Source organism: Elephas maximus, chromosome 15 (genome assembly GCF_024166365.1).
Source record: "Elephas maximus indicus isolate mEleMax1 chromosome 15, mEleMax1 primary haplotype, whole genome shotgun sequence".
Taxonomy (NCBI): domain Eukaryota; kingdom Metazoa; phylum Chordata; class Mammalia; order Proboscidea; family Elephantidae; genus Elephas; species Elephas maximus.
Genome location: NC_064833.1, coordinates 42536822 through 42550194, shown reverse-complemented (window position 1 = coordinate 42550194; position 13373 = coordinate 42536822). Strand labels below are relative to the sequence as shown.

The window sequence follows — 13373 nt, the reverse complement described above, 5'->3', positions numbered from 1 at the left end:
TCTGACTCATGGCAACCCATGTGTATCAGAATAGAGGTGTGCTCCACAAAGGGTTTTCACTGATTTTTCGGAAGTAGATCACTAGACCTTTCTTCTAGGGCATCTATGGGTAAACTTGAACCACCAACCTTTCAGCTAGCAGCTTAGCTCATTAATTGTTTGCACCACCCAGGGACTCCTTAGGTTAATTAAACTCTCTGAAATGGGGCGAATAGTACCTCCTCATAGAGTTGTAAGGATTAAATGAGTTGATGCTTAAAGCCTTTAAAATAGTACAGAGCTCATAGCAAGTACTTTATAAACAGTACTTGGCACAAGCTAAGTGCTCAGTAAAAACCGTTACAGTTATTAATATCTAGATAGGATTTCCTGAGATTACAAATTTCATGACTTGGCTCCCAAATGTCTGCTATGTCCCAGATCCCTGTTCCTTTTCAGTCTGTTCTGCTACCATACTCCCAGAACCTTGTGTAGCATCTGTAATGGACATAAAGCTCTTCACTTCTTTTAATTGCTTGTAGAATCCACTCACATAAAATCATTAAAGGATTTTATGGAAGAGTTTCTCTTGTGTGAATCCCTGGTGGCATAGTGGTTAAGTGCTATGGGTACTAACCAAAAGGTCGGCAGTTCGAATCCACCAGGCGCTCCTTGGAAACCCTATGGGGCAGTTCTAGTCTCTCCTTTAGAGTCTCTATGAGTCAGAATCAACTCAAAGGCAATGGGTTTAGTTTAGTTTAGTTTTTTTTTTTTTACTCTTCTGGGGGAAAGGTGGTGGTGGTGGTACACCCAGTATCAAACAATATTTAAAATTCCTGTTAGCCTCACTTTTTTTTTTTTTTAATTTTCATTGTGCTTTAAGTGACAGTTTACAAATCAAGTCAGTCTCTCACACAAAAACTTATATACACCTTGCTACATACTCCCAATTGCTTTCCCCCTAATGAGACAGCCCACTCCCTCCCTCCACTCTGTCTTTTCGTGTCCATTTCACCAGCTTCTAACCCCCTCTACCCTCTCATCTCCCCTACAGGGAGGAGATGCCAACGTAGTCTCAAATGTCGACGATCCAAGAAGCTTACTCCTCACCAACATCCCTCTCCAACCCATTGTCCAGTCCAACCCCTGTCTGAAGAGTTGACTTTGGCAATGGTTCCTGTCCTGGGCCAACAGAAGGCCTGGAGGCCATGACCACCGGGGTCCTTCTAGTCTCAGTCAGACCATTAAGCCTGGTCTTTTTACGAGAATTTGGGGTCTGCATCCCACTGTTCTCCTGCTCTGTCAGGGGTTCTGTGTTGTGTTCCCTGTCAGGGTAGTCATCGGTTGTAACTGGGCACCATCTGGTTCTTCTGGTCTCAGGCTGTTGTAGTCTCTAGTTTATGTAGCCCTTTCTGTCTCTTGGGCTCATAATTACTGTGTGTCCTTGATGTTGAGACGAATTGATGCATCTTAGGTGGCTGCTTGGTAGCGTTTAAGACCCCAGACGCCTCTCTCCAAGGTGGGATGCAGAATGTTTTCTTAATAGATTTTATGTCAGTTGACTTAAATGTGCCCTGAAACCATGGTCCCAAACCCCTGCCCCTGCTATGCTGGCCTTTGAAGGATTCGGTTTATTCAGGAAACTTCATTGCTTTTGGTTTAGTCCAGTTGTCCTGACCTTGCCTGTGTTGTGTGTTGTCTTTCCCTTCACCTGAAGTAGTTCTTATCTACTATCTAATTAGTGAATACGCCTCTCCCACGCCCCCTCCCCCATCTTGTAACTGTCAGAGAATATTTTCTTCTCTGTTTAAACTATTTCTTGAGTTCTATAATAGTGGCCTTATACAATATTTGTCCTTTTGCAACTGACTAATTTCACTCAGCTCAGCATAATGCCTTCCAGATTCCTCCAAGTTATGAAATGTTTCACAGATTTATTAGTGTTCTTTACTGATGTGTAGTAGTCCATTGTGTGAATATACCATAATTTATTTACTCATTTATCCGTTGATGGGCATCTTTGTTGCTTCTATCTGTTAGCTGTTGTAAACAGTGCTGCAGTGTACATGGGTGTGCATATATCTGTTCACTGTTATACTCCCATCACCTAGCACATTGTATGACACTGAATGGGAGCTCACTAAATATTTGTTGAATAAATGAAGCAATAACTTTTAGTTCATTAACTAAGTAGTTTTTGGTTATAATAAGGGAAAAAAATACGATGAAAAGATCAACTTTTAATTTGTCTTTAGGTTCATAAACGATTGGAAAAAGAAAAAAAATAGCCCTAGTTATTATGAAATGAAAAAAAGAACAGCATTATACAGATGATCAATACAACGAATAAGAAGTTTTCTCATTATTGATTTGAAGCTTTTTCTATACTAAACTTGGACTTCTGAATTTCAAAATGAGGGACTCTTTGTTGAAATGTGTCATCTGATTTCAATTGCCAGGAAAGGGAGAGATGATCTCTAATGTAGCCAGAATCAATCTGTGTAGGGTGTTTGGGTCAGAATCAACATCTTGAGTTTCATTAGGGAGCACTTGAAGCAAGGCTTGCAGATGTAATTTGCTGCGTCCACCTAACACCTCCGAGCAGATGGGTTTCTATGCTGTGCCTAGAAGAGGTTTGTTTTTTCTTCTTTCAAAGAGTTGCCTGTGACTTTAATAAAATATTTTGACAGAAATGGAATATTGAGATCATTTATAAATTAAAACTTTGCTGTAGTTGGATTTACTGAGTTTTAATAGAAACTGATATAAAAATTGTTCGCCATCTATGAAGAGCATGAAAGCTGTTTTTCCATATACTTGTGATTCACCTTAGTGATTTTTGTGTTTCGTTCCATTTTATGTCATAGTTTGATAATCACAGCTTCCAGTTATCCTTATACATAGCGATGAAATGTAATGATTTGCTTTCCAGTTTCACTCAGTGTCTGACTTTAATCCATATATGTAAACAGAGGAAGAAGCTCAGATAAGAATTTCAGTTTGTTGTTGTTTTTAAATAAATCTTATGGAAACTGTCATATATTTATTACAAATGAAGTTAAACTGTTGAATTGTCTAAATGTAGTTATTATAATTGCTGTAGACATTATTCTCTTCATCTCAGTAGCTCACATCTAGCCTGTTCCATCATTTGTCTAACCTATTGCCACTGAATTGGTTCCGACTCACAGCAACCTGTAGGACCGAGTGTAACTGCTCTGTAGGGCTTCCAAGGCTGTAAATCTTTACAGAATCAGACTGCCACATCTTGCTACTGCGGAGAGTCTAGTGGGTTCAAACCTTTGACCTTTCAATTAGCAGCCAAGTACTTAAAAACTGTGCCACTAGGACTCTTCTACATTGCCTTAAGACCTTAAAAATGCGCTGTTTAAGTCATTGTAAATGTAATATATTCTCATTAACGGAAATCGGAAAGCAAGAAACATATACAGAAGAATATAAAAATCATTCTTGATGATAACCAATGTTAACATTTTGGGTTTTTGTTTTTTCCAAACATTTGGTTTGTCAACTTGTGTAATACTTATTATTTAAGGTTATATATTATGTAGAAATAAACATATATATATTTATTATATAATAGGATAGTAATGACAAAATTTTTAGCCCTGTTTTTGTCTTCTTTTTTTATGAAGATTTCATATAGATTTAATGTTCTAAATTCATTTTCACTTTGAAGTAAGAGCACTTCCTAAAAAAATCTGCATTAATTCTTTTATGTTATTTAGTAAAATGTGGACTTTCTTCCTTGTGTAAATCATGTTTTTTCAGGTTACAGGGAAAAGAGGGAGTCAAGTTGTCTTAGGAAATAGGAGTTCAGTGTAAGGGTGTGAGGGAGTGACCAGAATGTGCTAGACAAAAGGTGGAATGTAGATCAGGATATAGCAGCAGTATTTGGCAGCATAGTAGTTAAGTGCTATGTCTGCTAACCAAAAGGTTGACAGTTAGAACCCACTAGGCACATTTCTTGGAAACTCTATGAGGCAGTACTACTCTGTCCTATAGGGTCACTATGAGTCGGAATAGACTCAACAGCAATGAGTTTGATTTGGTTTTGGTTGAATCTAATTAACAACCATTTGTATACCTTGTTTGGCACCCTAGTTTCAAAATGGGTAACTACTCAGCTGCTACCCGAAAGGTTGGCAGTTCAAACCTACCAGCTGCTGCATAGGAAAAAAGACCTGGCAATCTGGTCCTCTAAAGATTTGCAGCCTAGGAAACCCTATGGTGAAGTTTTACTCTGTCATATAAGGTTGCTATGAGTCAGATTCGACTCGACAGCACAGAAAAGAATACAGCAACCTACCTTCTTTAGTGAAATATGTATTCAAATCATTTGTCCACTTTTAATTGGGTTGTTTGTCTTGATAATGAGTTGTAGGAGTTCTTTATATATCCTAGATCCATGTCCTTTTTCAAATACTTGATTTACTAATCCTTTTTTCTGGGCTATAGTTTGTCTTTTCATTTTCTCAATGGTAACTTTTAAAGTGTTGTTGTTAGGTGCTGTCGAGTCAGTTCTGACTCAAGCGACCCTGTATGTACCACAGAACGAAACTGCTCGGTCCTGCATCATTCTCACAATCGCTGTTGTGGTTGACCTCATTGTTGCAGCCATTGTGTCAGTCCATCTCATTGAGGGTCTTCCTCTTTTCTGATGACCCTGAACTTTACCCAGCATGGTATCCTTCTCCAGGGACTGACCCTTCCTGAAAACATGACCAAAGTATGTGAGATGCAGTCTTGCCATCCTGGCTTCTAAGGAGCATTCTGGTTATACTTTTTCCATGAGAAATCTGTTCATTCTCTTGGCAGTCCATGGCGTATTCGATATTGTTTGCCAGCACCATAATTCAAAGGCATCAATTCTTCTTCTGCCTTCTTTATTCATTATCTAGCTTTAACGTCCCTGTGATGCGATTGAAAATACTATGGCACCTTAGTCTTCAGACGTGGTGACGTCTTTGTGTTTCAACACTTTAAAGAGGTCCTTTGGAGCAGATTTGCCCAATGCAACACGTCTTTTTATTTCTTAACTGCTACTTCCATGAGTTTTGATTGTGGATCCAAGTAAAATGAAATGCTTAACAATGTCAAACTTCTTTCTCTTTATCATGATGTTGTTTTTTGGTCCAGTTGTGAGGAGTTTTATTTATGTTGTGGTATAATCCATATTGAAGGCTGTGGTCTTTGATCTTCCACTAGTAAGTGCTTCAAGTCCTCTTCACTTTCAGCACACAAGGTTGTGTCATCTGCATATTGCAGGTTGTTAATGAGTCTTCCTCCAATCCTTATAGTCCAGTTTCTTGCATTATTTGTACAGACTACAGATTGAACAGGTATGATGAAAGGATACAAGCCTGGCACACACCTTTCCTGACTTTAAACCATACAGTATCTCCTTGTTCTGTCCGAAGAACCACCTCTTAATCTATGTATATAGGTTCCCCATGAGCACAATTTAGTGTTCTAGAAAATGTGGAAGTTTTTAAATTTGATGAATACTGATCTATCAATTTTTTTCTTTCATAAATCATGCTTTTGGTGTCATATCTAAGAACTCTTTTTCTATCTCAAGGTCATGAAGACATTTTCTGTTTTTTTGTAGAACTTCTGTATTTTCATTCTTACGTTTAAGTCTGTGATGCCTTTCAAAGTAATTTTTGTGTATGATTTGAGGTAAGGGTCTAAGTTCATTTTCCTGCATATAGATATCCAGTTGTCCCAGTGCCATTTGTTTAAAAGTCTGTTATTGTCGCCCCCCCCCCAACACCCTCCAACCAATTAAATTGTTTTGGCACCTTTATGGAAAATCAGTTGGCCGTAAACATAACCCCCCCCCCCAACAATACACTCAATTCTGTCCCATTGATCTTTACTCATTTCCATGTGCCTATACCACACTGTCTTGATTGCTGTGGCTTTATAGTAAGTTTCAACATTGGGTTCTATACATTTTCCAACTTTGTTCGTCTTTTTCAAAATTATTTTCGCTATTCTAGGTATTCTGCACTCCCATATAAGTTTTAGCATCGGTTTATTTCTACAGAAAGAGCCTGTGGAAGTTTGATAGGAATGGCATTTAATGTATAGATCAATATGGTAACATTTGTCATCTTAATAATATTGAGCCTTCTAGTTCATAAATGTGAAGTGTCCATTCATTTAGATATTCTTGAATTTCTCTTAGCAATGTTTTGTAGTTTTCAGTGTACATGTTTTGTACTTCCTTTGTTAAATCCTGCCTTTCTTTGCTATTTTGAATGAAATTATTTTCTTTTTTGTGTTGTTCATTACTGGTATATAAAAATACAATGTTTGTAATTTTTTCTTGTATCTTGTGACCTTGCTGAACTCGTTTATTAGTTTTAGTTGTTTTTACTGTGGATTCCTTAGGATTTTCTATATACTGGATCATGCCATCTGAATACAGACAGTTTTACTTATTTCTTTCCCTCCTGAATGACATTAGTTTTGTTGCGTTTTTACCTTATTACTTTGCCTGAAGTTTCCAGTAAATTGCTGAATAGAACTAGTGAAAGTGGACACCTTTGCCTTGTTCCCAGTCTTAAGGGAAAAGTGTTCAGTCTTTCACCGTAATTACGATGTTAGCTATGAATTTTTCATTGATGCCCTAAAACGATGTTCCCTTTTATTCGTAGCTTGTTGAGAATTTGTACCATGAATTTGTTTTGGATTTTTTCAGGTGCTTTTTGTGAATCTCTTGAGATGATCATATAGTTTTTGTACTTTATGCTACTAGTACGGTATATTATGTTAATTTTACACAATTGATCAATTAAGCCAGTCTTGCATTTCTGGGATAAATTCCATTTGGTTATGGTGTGTCATCCTCCTTATTTGGTGCAGAATACAGTTTGCTAATATTTACTTTAAGAATTTTTTGCATTTTACGAAGGATGTTAGTCTGTAGGTTTCTTGTAATGTCTGTATTTGGTTTTCATATCAGGGTAATGCTGACCTCATAGAATGAGTTGGGAAGTGTTTCCTGCTTTTTTATTTTCTGGAAGAGTTTGTGAAAAATTAGCCTTATTTCTTTAAGAATTTGATACAATATACCAGTGAAACCATGTGGAACTCGACTGCTAATTAAGAATTCAATTTCTTCACTTGTTATAGGTCTCTTCAGGTGTTCTGTTCCTTCTTTTGTCAGTTTTGATAATTTGTGTCATTCTAGAAAGTTGTCTAATTTGTTGGCATAAAGTTGTTCGTGATACTCCGTTTTAATCCTTTTTTAATTTCTGTAAGTCTGATAGTGATGTTCCTTTTTTCATTCCTATTTTTGGTATTTTGTTGTTTCTCTACTTTGTTCTTGGTTAGTCTACCTAAAGGATTATTAGTATTGCTGATATATTCATAGAACTAACTTCTGGTTTTATTTACTTTTTTCTCTTTTCTCCTTTCTATTTCAGTGATTTCTGCTGGAATGTTTATTATTTCCTTTCTTCTACTTGCTTTGGGGTTTTTTAATCTAATTTTTCCCAGCTTCTTAAGGGGGTACTTAGGCTATCGATTTGAGAAATTTCTTTTTTCCCTGATATAGGCATTTAAAGCTATACATTTGTCTCTAAACAATGATTTAGCTACATCTCAGAAAGTTTTATTTTAATAATTTTTATTGTGCTTTAAGTGAAAGCTTACAAATCAAGTCAGTCTCTCACACAAAAACCCATATACACCTTGCTACACACTCCCAATTACTCTCCCCCTAATGAGACAGACTGCTCTCTCCCTCCAGTCTATCTTTTCGTGTCCATTTTGCCAGCTTCTAACCCCCTCCACCCTCTCATCTCCCCACCAGGCAGGAGATGTCAGCATAGTCTCAAGTATCCACCTGATCCAAGAAGCTCATTCCTCACCAGCATCCCTCACCAACCCATTGTCCAGTCCAATCCATGTCTAAAGAGTTGGCTTCGGGAATGGTTCCTGTCCTGGGCCAACAGAACGTCTGGGGGCCATGACCACCGGGGTCCTTCTAGTCTCAGACCATTAAGTCTGGTCTTTTTACAAGAATTTGGGGTCTGCATCCCACTGGTCTCCTGCTCCCTCAGGGGTTCTCTGTTGTGTTCCCTGTCAGGGCAGTCATCGGTTGTAGCCAGGCACCATCTAGCTCTTCTGGTTTCAGGATGATGTAGTCTCTGGTTCATGTGGCCCTTTCTGTCTCTTGGGTTCATAATCACCTTGTGTCCTTGGTGTTCTTCATTCTCCTTTGATCCGGGTGGATTGAGACCAATTGATGCATCTTAGATGGCTGCTTGCTAGCGTTTAAGACCTCAGATGCCACTCTTCAAAGTGGGATGCAAAATGTTTTCTTAATAGATTTTATTATGGCAATTGACTTAGATGTCCCCTGAAACCATGGTCCCTCAGACCCCTGCCCTTGCTACGCTGGCCTTGGAAGCATTTAGTTTATTCAGGAAACTTCTTTGCTTTTGGTTTAGTCCAATTGTGCTGACCTCCCCTGTATTGTGTGCTGCATCTCAGAAATTTTGATGTGTTTTCATTTTCATTTGTTCTGAATATTTTCTTAGTTTCCTTATGATCTCTTCTTTGGCCCATGGGTTATTTAGAAGTGTACTGTTTAATTTTCAAGTATTTGGGGGATTTGACAGAATTCTTTCTATTGTTGACTTGTAACCATTGTGGTGGAAGAACATACTTTGTGTTATTTAAATCCTTTTATTTTTATTTTAAATTTATTGTGATTATTTTCTGGTCTAGCATGTGGTCTGTTTGGAAAAATGTTCTATTTGCATTTCATTATGTGTCCTGCAGTTGTTGGGTTTAACATTCTGTCTATGTCAGTTAGTTCAACTTGGTTGATAGTGTTTAACCCTTCTATGGCCCTACCGAGTTTCTGTTTAATTATTCTTTTGATTATTGAGAGTGGGGTATTGATATCTTGAAGTATTTTGTCAATTAAATTCTGTCAGTTGTTGCTTCATGCATTTTGAGGCTCTGTTGTTAGATGTATATGCATGTATAATTTTTATGTCTTCCTAAAGTATGGACCCTTTTTCCATTATGAAGTGTCCTCCTTTGTCTCTGTAATATTTCTTGTCTTAAATCTATTGTATCTATTATTAACACAGCTACTCCAGTCCACTTACGGGTATACTTTGCATGGTAAATGTTCTCCATCCTTTTATTTTCAGCCTTGTTGTGTTTTTGAATGGAGGTGCTTCTGTTTTAGACAATATTTTTTTAGATTTTGCTTTTTTCAAGCAGTCTCATAATCTCTGATATTGAATGGGGGCGTTTAGACCATTTGTATTTAATGTAATATTAATATGTTTGAATCAGATTTTTCATTTACTATTTGTTTTCTATGTATCTATCTTTTTTGCTCCTCTGTTCTTCTTTTGCTACCCTCTCTATTTTAAATTAATATTTTTAGAGTATCATTTCCTCTTGATTTTTTTTACTGTACTTTTAATGGTTGCTGTAGGGATTATATTATGTGTCTTCATTTATCACACTCCCCCCCAGATAAATACTAAGTTAATTCTGTTAGGTTTAGAAAGTAAGTTTTAATCTACGTGTACTCTTTCCCCAGAGAAAATCCTCTTGATTCTGTTATCGATGTTGTTGATTGTTTCCTTCTTGAAATTCTCCTCTGACTTCTGTGAAACCACTCTTTTAATTTGTTTTCTATAGTTCAGGGCCACCCCTTCTGAATGTTTTTCAGTTAAATATAGATGTTCTTCATATTTACAGCTTCCCTGAGCATTCTCAGATTAAGTAATATTTATTTCTCTCCTTTTCAGTGATGGTTTACAGATCTTTAACGTTATCATATACTGGCTATATTTGTTCTTTTCTTATATGTCTGGCTGTCTGTTTGACATAGACTATTCATCATATGGCACTGATATTACTGATAGGATAGAATCTTCTTACAGAGTAGTAAACCCCTCAATACCCAAAACCACTCCATTTCTATTTTCATAGGTAGTCTCTATTAAAACAGGCATTAGCATGTCTTTGAAATGGTACACGGGAGCCCCAGGACCATCCCAGAGAAGCCACACTTAAGGCACTGAGTTATGGAGAACTGTAATCACCAAAGCTCAGGCTTCTTTTCATCCCGTCCTCTTCTGTAAGAAATTTCCAACAAATAGAACTGAATAATTAGAAGTTCCTCATTTAGAATTTGGAACAGTTTCTTGGACTAGTAGTTTTAGCAGTGAATTTGTGAGTTTCTAGATGTGAAGAATCACAAATTTGGAATCAGTTATCTGTTGTTTTCATTATCCTGATTATTTTATTTTGTATATGCAATGCATTTTGTATTTCATAGTACAAAATAGTCCTTTGTTTGAAATGTAGAATTTTGGCCTCAAACCAAATAAAATGATACGTTGCTCATTTTCATTTTGCTCTCTTCTAGGTTTTTCAGCTATTCTTCTCTGTCAGGAAAATTGATTAAACTTTTTATCATTTGTAGTGCCTTGATACCTCAAAAGCACCCATTACTTAAATTAATATCACACAGAATTAAAGAACCGTTTATCTGAACTGCTTTACATCAGTTTAAGTGCCAACTTGTTGGGGGAACAGTATCAGCAATTTTGGTTTATTTGTATGTGTAGAATTCAGTGTATCTTTCTCCAAAGTGTCACCTTCATTATAAGTAGTAAAATAATCTTTGTTATAATAATTCATATTTGAAATCAAAGTTTGCCTGAGTCATGCTGAGATCTGTTTATGGATTTCTCCTTCTAAGATTGTAGAACATACAAAAATAAAGTTACAGAAAAGAAGAAGGTAATTTTGGGGTTCTGAAGAAGAATTAAAAATTCATCATCTAAGATGATGAGAACAAAGAAAACTGAGAAAAATATTTCCAATATTCACCAGTGTGAATATTTCCTCCTTTGCCATGTTGATATTTTTAAAGTGATTCACTTTGACCCCAAGTACATATAACTTTTCCTATAGTAGAGTATCTTTAGAAAGGGTAAGCTTGATTCCCTTTCCAGAATATTAATCCATACCCCATGAGATGCCGGGTCATAAACTAGATGTGTATGATAAGATTCTGTGTAATTAGTCACTGTTCACTGACTCCAACATTGATAAAATTTTTGATATATACAATACCAGAACATTTTCTCATGTTGTCTAAACCAGTACTTTATCTTTTGATTCTAGTAGTGTGCAAAATCAACACCATAAGATACAATGTAAGGAAATCCACAGTAATTTTTTCTGGAACTTTTACTCTGTTGCAAGGTAACATAGGCCTTTGGGTTCCCCACCACTCTACCCCTTGGCTCACTTAGTCTCTCGTTGTTATTTTTTAATTCTTTTCTGTCCAAGAGCATTCTGTTATGTTCATTCTCTCTTTCACGTTATTTGGTCTAAATTATAGTGTTTGACCATTATTTTCTTGAGAATTGTTTTTATTCTATCCTCTGTTAATAATACAGAGAGATCATAATTCACACACAAATGGAGTTCTCAGAGCCCCTGCTTTTCTTTTTTTCTTGCTCATTAGACATTTTGTGTGAACATTTCTGAAGTCTGGCAGCAATAAATAGTTTCTCCAAAATAAGAGACCTAGATTTTAGCCTTTGAACTTTTCCAGTTAAAATGAAAATCCTCATCTTGAAGATCAGCCCAGACTGATAGAAGGCTACGTGGAGTTCTTCGAGTTGTATGGAGCTTACGTGTCATGGAAATGTTGGGGCATATTTTAGGGAGTACTAGACCATTATTCTGCCAAGTGTTATAAATAGATATTTTCATTTTGGTTTTTGTGTAAAAGAAGAATTTGTGTATTAATGATGCTTGTGCAGTTAATGATTTGTTGTACTTTGTGACTTTTTTTTCATAGCGAATAATTGTGGGAATTTTTATCGTTGAATACTAACATTTATCTTTTAGACAGAGTGTGCGTTTTAAAACAACCGTCTGCATGCTAAATAAATGGACATAAAGTATTACCATAAAATGTTCTTTTTAAGACTTAGAGTATGATGTATTGAATTTCAGTTTATTGGGTCTGATACCAAAGAAGAAGCAGAAACATATATATCTGAGATAGTACCAAAGTCATTTGAGATTTTTGTTGTTCAGTGAATTTAAATGCAGCACTTTCATCCACATAACCACCATTTAGCATTTCTTTGATAAGATTAAGTTTGCAAAATATATATATACCTCAATAATAGTTTTAAAATATTCAACCTGAAATCATACCAAAATATCTTAAGACAAATTTGGCAAGCCTTTATTTTTTGTAAATAGTGTGAAACCTTGTGTAGGTCTTAAAATAATTTTGGAATTAGTTACAGATGATTTAAAGTTTGCCTTTCTTTTTGGGGGGTAAAATATTTTAAGTCTTAGAGTACCACACTGCTGACTGTCTATTATTATGCAGTTATCATGATTATGCAGTTATTGTGGACTATTATGCCGCTAGATTTATTCTATTTTTCAAGTCTCAATTTCAGAGTTTATAATTTTATTACTTAGTTTTGGTCAGAACATTTTGAACGTTCAAACTTAATGAGAATCTACCTTGTGGCGTACACTGTGTCATTCACAATTCAAATGCATGTTTAGATCATCTACTTGGTAATTCACTTGGTATTCTTTTCTTCGGTTAATTAAAGAGTGCAAAACTGTACATACAGGGAGGTTATGGTTCTAAAGCTGCGTGGACATACACACCACCCATGGGGGACGGGCAAGAAGGAAATACACAAAATGTTAGTAGTGGTTGTCATTACAAGTGGCAGGGTGGAAGTTAGATTAGGACTGGTTTTTATTTTCTTTATGTATTTTATTTTCCAAATTATCTGCAGTGAGACATCTATTACTTTTCTAATTAGACATAAATAAATGTTATCAACTTATTTTAAAATAATTGAGTTAAGAAAGATGTCTACATTATACCGCCTGCTGTACTGACAAGCGTTAGTAGAATTGCAAAATAAAAAAAACAAGTGACATAAAAACTGGTTAAAATGGCAATATTTTGTTATATATAGTTCACCACAACCAAATTTAAAAATGCAAGTGATAGAAACATATTTTCCTTCAGAGTTTCATCATGGTAACTGATGCTTATAAATATTCTAATAATAAGAATATTTTTAAAATGATTTTTGAAAAACAATTTCACAAAGTATTTTATCTATAGCTACAATAAGAAACAAAAATGATTTAATGAGTTAATCTCACAAAAGTTGATCAAAGAAAAAATGCATAAAAGAATTTTGCTTTTAACCCTAAAATTTTATGAGTGCTGTTTTTTTTAATCGTGTGTATTTTTGTTTAAAATTTTTTTTATTATGTGTAAGAATTGTCCAGAGAACATAGTAGGACTCATCCTGATTCTT

At 35.7% G+C, this 13373-nt stretch overlaps 1 protein-coding gene across 15 annotated transcripts in view; it reads left to right on the top strand.

Moving 5' to 3' along the window:
* VPS13B (vacuolar protein sorting 13 homolog B) overlaps positions 1 to 13373 on the top strand; it is a 915182-nt gene that overhangs the window by 490252 nt on the left and 411557 nt on the right. The gene's annotated exons all lie outside the window — the stretch shown is intronic.